Source organism: Gossypium arboreum, chromosome 7 (assembly GCF_025698485.1).
Source record: "Gossypium arboreum isolate Shixiya-1 chromosome 7, ASM2569848v2, whole genome shotgun sequence".
In the NCBI taxonomy this organism is placed as follows: Eukaryota; Viridiplantae; Streptophyta; class Magnoliopsida; order Malvales; family Malvaceae; genus Gossypium; species Gossypium arboreum.
Window position 1 is genome coordinate 34142718 of NC_069076.1, and position 9989 is coordinate 34152706.

The 9989-nt window shown below is 37.1% G+C and overlaps 1 non-coding gene across 1 annotated transcript; it reads right to left on the reverse strand.

Annotated features, from left to right (window-relative positions):
• Positions 1-4356: 4356 nt before the first annotated feature.
• On the reverse strand, positions 4357-4463 carry LOC128296045 (small nucleolar RNA R71). Its single transcript, XR_008286593.1, has one exon. It is a non-coding gene; the product is annotated as a small nucleolar RNA R71 (small nucleolar RNA).
• Positions 4464-9989: the final 5526 nt, after the last annotated feature.

Sequence of the window (9989 nt, forward strand, 5' to 3'; positions counted from 1 at the left end):
ACACGACATATTACATGGGGTTGGGACATTGATGTGGAGGAAGTACTATTCTGATAGGGTCGCACGGGTCGCACAAGACGACTGTGGATCCAGTATTGATCTGTTCAGGTTATACGAGTCGCACAAGACGACTGTGGACCGACGGAAGGCTTAAAGCCGCGTAATCTGATTATGGCTCTGTGCCAATCTAAAAATGGCTTTGTGCCATCTTGACTATGGCTTTGTGCTAAACGTATTTACCCGTGGCTATGTGCCTAACATACGTATTGATGACTCTGTCTGACCATATTTACTCAAGCCTGTGTGCCGAGATGGCTATGTGCCAAACATAATATAGTTACCGATGGCTTTGTGCCAATTAGACCCTGGTTTGTAAAATTACTGAAATACCCTCGATTTGTAAAATTATCGAAATACCCTGAATTTGTAAAATTACCAAAATACCCTCGGTTTATAAAATTACCGAAATACCCTCGGATTGTAAAATTATCAAAATACCCTCGAATTATAAAATTTCTAAAATACCCCCAATTTGTAAAATTATTGAAATACCCCCAGTTTGTAAATTTACTAAAATACCCCTGTAGGGTAAAATGACTATTTTGCCCTTGTGGGTAAATGATCAGCTTAGACTATGAATTTGACTAATTTGACTGTGATTGTATGACTGTGTTTTAACTGACTTGACTGTGGTTGTAAAACTGATACGCTTTTAATATATGTTTAAATAACTGTTACTGAACATGGCCATTCTACATGCAAGTGTGATGATTGAGCATGACATACACGACATATTGCATGGGGTTGGGACATTGATGTGGAGGAAGTACTATTCTGATAGGGTCGCACGGGTCGTACGAAATGACTGTCGATCCAGTATTGATCTATTAAGGTCATACGAGTCGCACAAGACGACTATGGACCGATGGAAGGCTTAAAGCCGCGTAATCTGATTATGGCTCTGTGCCAACCTAAAAATGGCTTTTGCCATCTTGACTATGGCTTTGTGCTAAACGTATTTACCTGTGGCTATGTGCCTAACATACATATTGATGACTCTGTACCGACCATATTTACCCAAGCCTGTGTGCTGATTTTATTACCGTCGTTGATGGCTATGTGCCAAACATAATACAATTACCGATGGCCTTGTGCCAATTATAATACCGCCACTGAAGGCTTAGAGCCGCATATATACTAGCAGCTTTGCTGCGATTTCGGTTAGTGTTGCAATCGGTGCTAACATTGGTGTGCTGGCTGGGTGGGTCGATTTTATCCCTACGTAAGTGTAGGGTTGGTACGGGTGGTTTGTTGGCTGGATTGGGGTGGGATGCATCCTCATACTGTTGTATATCTGTTTATGAGATCTATCACTTTATTGGGCTTAGGCCCACTTTTTTTGTTATTGGTTTAGGCTAGGCCCAATCGATTTTGTTATGGGTTGTGACCCAAATGATATTGTAGTGGGCTTTGGCCCACGTATGCTCTGAACTGGACTGTACTGTTATTGTTAAAGGGCTCTGGCCTAGACTGTTTCTGATTTTGTTTTGGTATACTGATTGTTACTCTAGTAAGGGGATTACACACTGAGTTTTCACAAACTCACCTCGTTTATTAACTGTGTAGGTAATCCCCAGCATTAGGATGATCGGTGCTGCGAGGGACTCGAAGATGGCCACACGACTGCCTTTGGACTTTATTTATGTTTTAGATTCCATTTTAGGTTTTCAACTTTTGTAATAAGGCCTCTTAAAGTTTCTATATTTTAACTTTGGGTTTTTATTTCCTTCGATTTATAACTATTTTTAAACAACACTATGTTTTCGCAACATTTTCGGAACAATTTCGCAACTTAGTTTTTTTGACATCACATTTTCGTAAATCAGTTACTTTTAAAATTAGCTTCCGCAACTTAAAAGAAATTTTGGGAATAGAATTAATAACTTCTCAATATACCACTTTTTAAAATAAACTAACATAACCGAGATTTTACTCAAGTTTTCAAATAAAAAGGTTTTTTCAATGAAAACATGGTTTTCGAAAAACACTTCAATGTGACACATCAGATTCAGGCTTAACTTTTAGGCCGGGTTTGGGTTGTTACAAGTGGGTAGACCCTAGGTCAATTAAAGCAACAACAGATATATCATGAATAGAAAAGGTACCCGTGATCACGTCTAGAGATTCTGCCTCTTCACGGGCACAGATAGCGTAAGTTCTTGCAGGCGCTCTGCAGTCGGACCTCACTGTAACATCTCTTGGCGCCTGATAAATCATAATTTATTCATATTTTTATCCTATGCTTAGCCCATTTATGAATGGTTTCTCCTTAGTTTTGGTGAATTCAATGCTCCTAATCCTTTAATTTCATGTTTTATACTTAGGAGAGCATAGGAGAGTAAAAAGAGCGAGAAACAGGCCAAAAACGGAGAAAATAGACCCACATGGGAAATCAACACTGCCTGGACTTCCTCACACAGGCGTGTTACATGGCCGTATCCATTTGGCAGGATTGATGTACGACTTACACAGGTAGACTACACGCTTGTGCCAATTCAACAGCCTTGACCACGGGCTGGAGTAATCGCACATGGGCGTGTCACACAGACGTGTCCCTGCCAAGCCCAAGTATAGTTCTGTTCGAAAAAGGCCAATTTTTAGGGCTCTTAGGCATCCAAAAGCCTATTTAAACACCTGAGGAGGCACTTAAGAAGGGGACGCAGAGTAGGAAGCAAGGAAGTACTCAAGGAAAGCCGATTGATCCATCTCAGAAGCCGGATTCATCATCAAGACTGAAGATCTCCTTTCAAGTTCCTTTAGGAGTTTTGGGTTTTGTTATGTTTTGTTATCTTTATTCTTTTGAGATATTTTCTTTCATAAGTATGGACTAAACCCCTAAATACCTAAGGGGAATGAAACCTAAGACGGATCTTGTTATTATTATCTGAATTGTATGATAAATATTTGACTTGTTCTTAATTATGTGATCTTAATTCTTGTTTTGATAGTCGAGGATATTTATTCAAGTTAAGCTTTTATTCAGAGGAGGAATAGACCCTGTCTAAGAGTAAATTTGTCATAATTAAGCGGAGTTGATTGCACGCCTAGAGATAGGGTGATAAGATTTTGCCGGATTAGGGTGAAACCTAATAAGGGAATCCATAGATCGAGTTAATGCAATTCTAGGGTGTTAATTAGAAAGAGATTTCAATTATTCAACCTAGGGTTAGACGTTATTAGTCTCAAGAGAGATAATAATATAACTTAGGGATTTCTACGAATCAAGTCAAATGAATAAATCGTCTGATTTAGAGTCAAATAACAAGTGAAGTCTAGGTGGATTTTTCCTTAGGTATTGTCTTAATCAATCGAATTTTCCCAAAAGTATTTTCCCAAATTTTTTGTGCATTCTTAGTTTAGTTATTAGTTTAGATAACCAAACCTCTTAATTTTTAGGCTAGATAATAAAAAGGAAGTAAACACTGGTACTCGTGATTCCTTTGGGTTCGACAATCTGGTCTTGCTGAACTATACTACTGTTCGATAGGTACACTTGTCTTAATCATGAAAATAAGTTAGTCTCAAGAACGATTCATTCATAAATCTTTAAAACCTGTCACGAATATCACGTACCAAGTTTTTGGAGCCGTTTTTGGGAAACTAGGATATTATTAGGAACACTCGATTTTTATTACTTTAGCCATTTTACTTTTATTTCAATTTAAATTTTTATTTTATTTTCTAATTCTTCATTTATTTTCTTCTGACAGGTTTTTCTAGTTTATGACCAGAAGAAACCCGTCAGGACCATTACTGTTTGATAGTGAGATCGGTAGCAAAGTTTGTAGAAATCGAAGAGAAATAAGGCGAAGCTTACGATACACAGAGGAAGAGCAAGAGGACAATACTTCAACCACAACCAATGAGATGGCTGAAAACCAAGAAAATCTGCTACCTCCTACGATTGCTGTTAATCAGAATCCTGCTCCGCGCACTATGAATGATTATACTAAATCTTCTTTAACAGGAACTGAATCGAGCATAGTTAGACTTGCTGTAGTTGCAAATACTTTTGAACTAAAACCTAACACAATTCAAATGATACAGCAATTTGTTCAGTTTGATGGTTTGTAGGACGAAGATCCCAACGCTTACTTGGCAAACTTTTTGGAACTATGTGATACATTTAAAATTAATAGCGTTTCTGATGACACCATTCACCTTCGGTTATTCCCTTGTTCATTGAGAAACAAAGCTAAATAGTGGTTGAATTCATTACCACGGAGGTCAATCACTACTTGGGAATAGATGACCGAAAAGTTTTTATTAAAATATTTTTCGTTGGCTAAAACTGCTAAATTACGTAATGGTATCTCTTCTTTTGTGCAGATGGATTTAGAAACACTCTACGATGCATGGGAGAGATACAAGGACCTCTTGAGAAGATGCCCCCACCATGGGTTACCACTCTGGCTACAGGTTCAAACCTTTCGTAATGGCCTGAATCTTTCGACTCGACAAATGGTTGACATAGCTGCTGGCGGAACCATCAATAATAAGACACCTGAAGATGCCTATGGATTTATAGAGGAGATGTCACTGAATAACTATCAGTGGCAAGTCATGATGACAAAGCCAACAAAAACAGCCGGCGTTTATAACGTCGATTCGGTCACCATGCTCTCTAATCAGGTAGAACTCTTGAATAAGAAAATTGATGGTTTTTTTAGTTCTTCACAGGTTCACCCACAACATGGAGAATGAGCAGTTAAAGTACATGGGTAATAATCCTCGATCTCAAAATAATCCTTATAGTAATACTTACAATGCATGTAACATCTTGAAATAGGGCCTAGTCGGAATAGTGATTTTGGGACCACAAATCTGACATCAAAATATTTATTTTATGATTATTATGCGGCCTAGAATATGAGTATATGCATGTGTTAAAGTTTCATGAAGAAATTCTAAGTATAAGATGTCCAATTGGAAATTAGGGACTAAATTGAATAAATTGCAAAACTTGGATTCTAGAGGCAATTTGTATGAAATTGCTCTATATTATGAATTATAGGGTCTTGGAGAGCAATTTGCCCAAATTCTAAATTTTTGGACAAAAATGGGCTTGCATGGATGAAATTTTAAAGAAATGGCCTAAGGGCATTTTGGTCATTTGTCTTTTTAATGAATTAAAATGGGAAAAATCAAACTAAAATCAGCCATTTTCTTCTCCATGGCTTCTGAAAATTGAATAGACACCATAGCTAGGGTTTTCAACATTTTCAAGCTTAATAGTAAGTGCTCCCAATCCTCGTTTTTCATGTTCTTTATATTTTTGAAATCCTGGTAACTTGCTCTCTCCATTTCTACCCATATTTCATGCTAGGGTTCATGTTTAAAAATTTAACCATGCATAAGTTGCTTTCATTTTGATGGATTATGGAGGAATATGAAAGATTAATACGTGTCAAACATCTTTTTCTAGTTAATTTTTATAAGAAACCCTTATAGGGACCATTTTGCAAAAGATGCAAATGTGTGGTAGAAATGAGAAATTAATGGATAATGTGGGCTAACATAAGAAGGCAAAAGTGTTTGGCTACGCTTGGGTAAGATAGAAAGTATATGTGTTTCATTATCCGAGCCTACGGACTAAATCGTAAAAATGTGATAGGTTAGGGGCAAAACGGTCATTTGAACTGGGGTAGATGTTAAACTTGAAATGTACAATGTGGAGTATTAATGAATTAATTTTGTTGTTATAGACCCCGAGAAACAAATTTCGGAGGTCAATCGTGCTAAACGCAAAGTTTTGAAATAACCGAAACACAATCTTGAAAAGAATACAGGTAAGTTCGGGTAACTTGAAGTAAACCCTTAATGTGCATAATTGTATGCTTTATGAATGCTTGGTGATTCCATTTAATATTGTCATGAAATATCATAGAAATGTATATTATTGATAACATGTGAAAAATATCTTGGTTGAGGTTGACAAAGGGAAATTGATGGATAATCCCTCATTGACATGTGAACTGAGATCCTGCATGTGTTGCAGTAAGGATTTAGCCCAGACGGGTAATCCATGATCTCAAGTATGAAAAAGAATCTAGCCCAGACTGGTGTTCCTTGAATGATCAAGCCTCCCAAAGAATATATGTGCATTACAGATTTAGCCCGGACGGGTAATCTGATTAGGGTCTGAATTTAGCTTGGACTGGTAATTTAGATCCGAGCTCATTAAGGGTACTGTCACTAAAAGAGATTTAGCCTAGATTGGTAATCTCGACATCACCTTACGAGTTCATGATATGGGGGATTTAGCCTAGACTGTTAATCCTGCCATATGATGTGAGGTTCGCGGGAGTGTATTTATGGAATGATCATTCCTATGAATTGACGGATAACGGGTATTCCATCGAGGTTTCCTGGAAACTCAACGAGAACAGCATGGGATATACGTACATGAATGAAATATTGAATGATGAGCTCATCTAGTTAAATGACATGATATATGATTATGTGACTAACTCATTGATTGAGTGCATGTGATAGGAAATCATTTCATATTGGATGGATTCATGATTTAAGTATGGATGTATGCTAATTACTTGGTAAGTCTACTTTTTGGTTAATCGAGCTTACTAAGCATGAAAATGCTTATTCTCTCTCTTTTTCCCTATTTTTCAGAGTACGAGGACTCATAAGGATTTGGAAGACGGTTGGAGAAGCAACACACTATCAACTAGTCAAGCTTGGTATAAAGACACTTCTATTTTGTTAATGGCATGTATAGGGCTTTGAGCATTTTGTCATATGTGTCATTTGAATTGCCAAATGAAGGCATGTAAATATGTATTCATCTTTTTGTATAAGGCCATGGAAATTGGCATATTTGAAGTAGGCTATGACCTTCCTTTATCTGCATATTCATGCTCCATTACGATGGAATGCTACAAGTGGCAATGAGTTCAAAGACAAGCCAAATTTTTTAATGTGCTACAATAATATAAGAACCCATAAATACTAGATGGGAAATGACCTTTTTGTATGAAACCAATAATATAAGGTTTCCATACAACTAACTTCATCAAGATAAATTGCAAGTGTATAATCATGTTTTACTTTGAATTTTTTTATTTTTTAGAAAAAGAAGTAGAAAGGGGTGAATAAAGGCTTGGAAAATAGCCTATTAAAGCCCACATAGTTCAACACACGGGCGTGTGTCTAGGCCGTGTGTGATACACGGTCCATCCCTATCGGCGTGTGGTATGGCCGTGTGTCCCCTGCACCTAAAAATTTGAGTCAAATTAGTACACAGGTAGGACACACGGGCTTGTGTCTAGGCCATGTCGATTTAACAGAATGCTTAATTTTTGGATACGGGGTAAGCCCATGGGCATTTGGCCGTGTCTAGAAGTCAATGTTACCCACGGGTTAAAGGCATAGATGTGCCCTAGACCACACGGGCGTGGGTAATCACACGGCCCCTCATACACGGGCGTGTGACACTCCAAAGCTAGAAATTAATTAAGTCACCCAAAGTTTCTCGGATGTTTTTGGTTTTGTCCCGAACCGCCTTAATGTAAGTTTTAGGCCTCGATGGCCTGTTTAAGGGATGATAGTATATGTTCTAAAAGTTTTAATTTTGGGCAAATTTTAGTGACCCGGTTTTGTATGTTATGAATAATTAAGTCTAGTAATGCCTCGAGCCCTATCCCGGAGTTTGATACGGGTGAGGGGTGTTACATTTATTGGTATCAGAGCTATAATTTAGTTAGTTCTAGGACTACCGTAGAGGATTGTTAAAGTTCGCTATACATGCCATTGTTTGAGTGTTGATAGTGTGACGTCTCCTAATTGTTTAAATTGTTTTGAATATAGTAAATGTCTTCCAATCAAGCACAAGATGAGTCCGAGGGAGCTGAAAGCCATGCTCCAGCTTTCGTACAACGAGCTGTATCCAGTAGTAGTAGAACGCTGATGTCAGAAGGCCGAGAAGAGGCCCGAGCTACCTTCTTTGATATGATGGATGAATGGTTTTCGGATTATCTAAGAAATCGCCCTAATATACCAAGACCTCCCCCGCCCCCTGACCAAACTGATGAGGGTGTGCCACGTGGTATGGCACCAGTGAGAATCGGTAAAGCCCCGGTAGATAAACTTAGAAAGTATGTGGCTGTGACAGCCCTAAATTTACCCTATTCGGAAAGTGCTTTCGGGACCACTAAACCGAGTCATAAAAAAATAATTAACCGTCCTAGTTGATGCTCATTATATGTACTTATGCATGTGTGAAAATTTCATGTTTGAATTTTGTTAACTGTAAGTGAATTTTAGTAAATAGGACTTATGTGAGAAAATTTAGAAATGTGCTAGGCAAATGTAAAGTGGCCTATTAATGCATGTTATAGAAATGGTGGGTTTGCATGTCAAATTGCCCAATATTTGAGCTAGTGGCCGGCCATGCTATGAGTGGAAACATGTCACAAACATGTTATGTTAGTGATGTATGTTACGAACAATAAAATAAGGAGTTTGGGTAATAAAGAAATGGAAAAAGGAAAGAATGTGTGTGCTTGTTTCTCCCCCTCCCCATTGCCGTGAAGGTAAGAAAGAAAACAAAAAAAAAAGTGTCCATCTTTTTTCATTTCTCTTGGTCAAATGTTCTAAGGAAGAAAGAAAAACAAGTTGTGTTCTTTGGTTCTTCTTGGCCGAATTGAAAGGAAGAAGAAGGGAGTGAAGCAATCGGTCATCTTAGGTCACTATTAAGGTAAGGAAGTTTGTACTAGCTCTTGAAATTTTAGTTGATATTGAGTGAGATATCAAGTGATTTTTGTAAACCATGTTGAAATTTTGATTTTTGGGGTGAGTATGGTTTTCGGCTATAAAATATTAATAAGGGTGATGGTTGTGTTTCATGCTAAACTTAGATGAATAAAGGTAGTTTGCTTACATCTTGATATCTATGAGTTCCTTTCTTGGTTCTACCATAGACCCACGAAGTATATGTTTATTTGGTGTTGTTGGAGGTTTATGATAGAAGCTAATGAGTGAGAGTTTGATAGATACTATGAGGTTAAACTTCATAAGATTGTAAGCTTGTAAGTTGGATGATGAAATTCATGCTTTGTGAAGGTAAATGGTGTAGAAGTAGCATTCGGCCATGAAAAAAAAAAAGAAAATTTATAATGAATTAAGTTGGAAGCTATTATAATGTACTTGTGCATTCGGGTATGGGATGAAAATATATGAGATGGTGTAATATCCTGATTTTGGGCCTAGTCGGAATAGTGGTTTTGTGACCACAAAATCCGAGATAGAAATAATTATTTTATGATTATTTTAAGGTATATGATATGATTGCATGATTGTGTGAAAATTTCGTGAAGAAATTTTATGCATAAAGTGCTTAATTTGAAATTTGGGACTAAATTGAATAAATTGCAAAACTTGTGTTCTAGAAGTATTTTGCATAAAATTGAATTAGATTATTAATTAGAGGTCCTTAAAGAGTAATTTTACCAATTTCTAAGTCTATGGACAAAATTGGACATGGATGGAATTTTGGAAAGTTTAGTAGTAAGGGCATTTTGGTCATTTAGGTAAAATGAATTAAAATACAAAATTAAAAGCCAATTTTGCTCATCTTCAACCCCATGGCCGAATATAGCAAGGAGAAACCATGGCTAGGGTTTTCAAGCTTCCAAGCTCGATTGTAAGTCCGTTTCTAGCCTCGCTTTTAATGATTTTTACATTTTTGGAGTCCCTAGAGTTCGATTTAGCTTATGCTAGCAATAATTTAACCTAGGGTTTATATTTGGAAAAATACCCATAGGTGAAATTTGTGTATTTTGGTGTTTTATGATAGAATATGAGGTTTTAAATTATGTTAGACAACTTGTGCTACTCGGTTTTAAGTGAAAACGAGCAAAAGGGCTTAATCGGTAAAAATACCTAATAGTCATAAGTACATGTTAGAGTGAGAA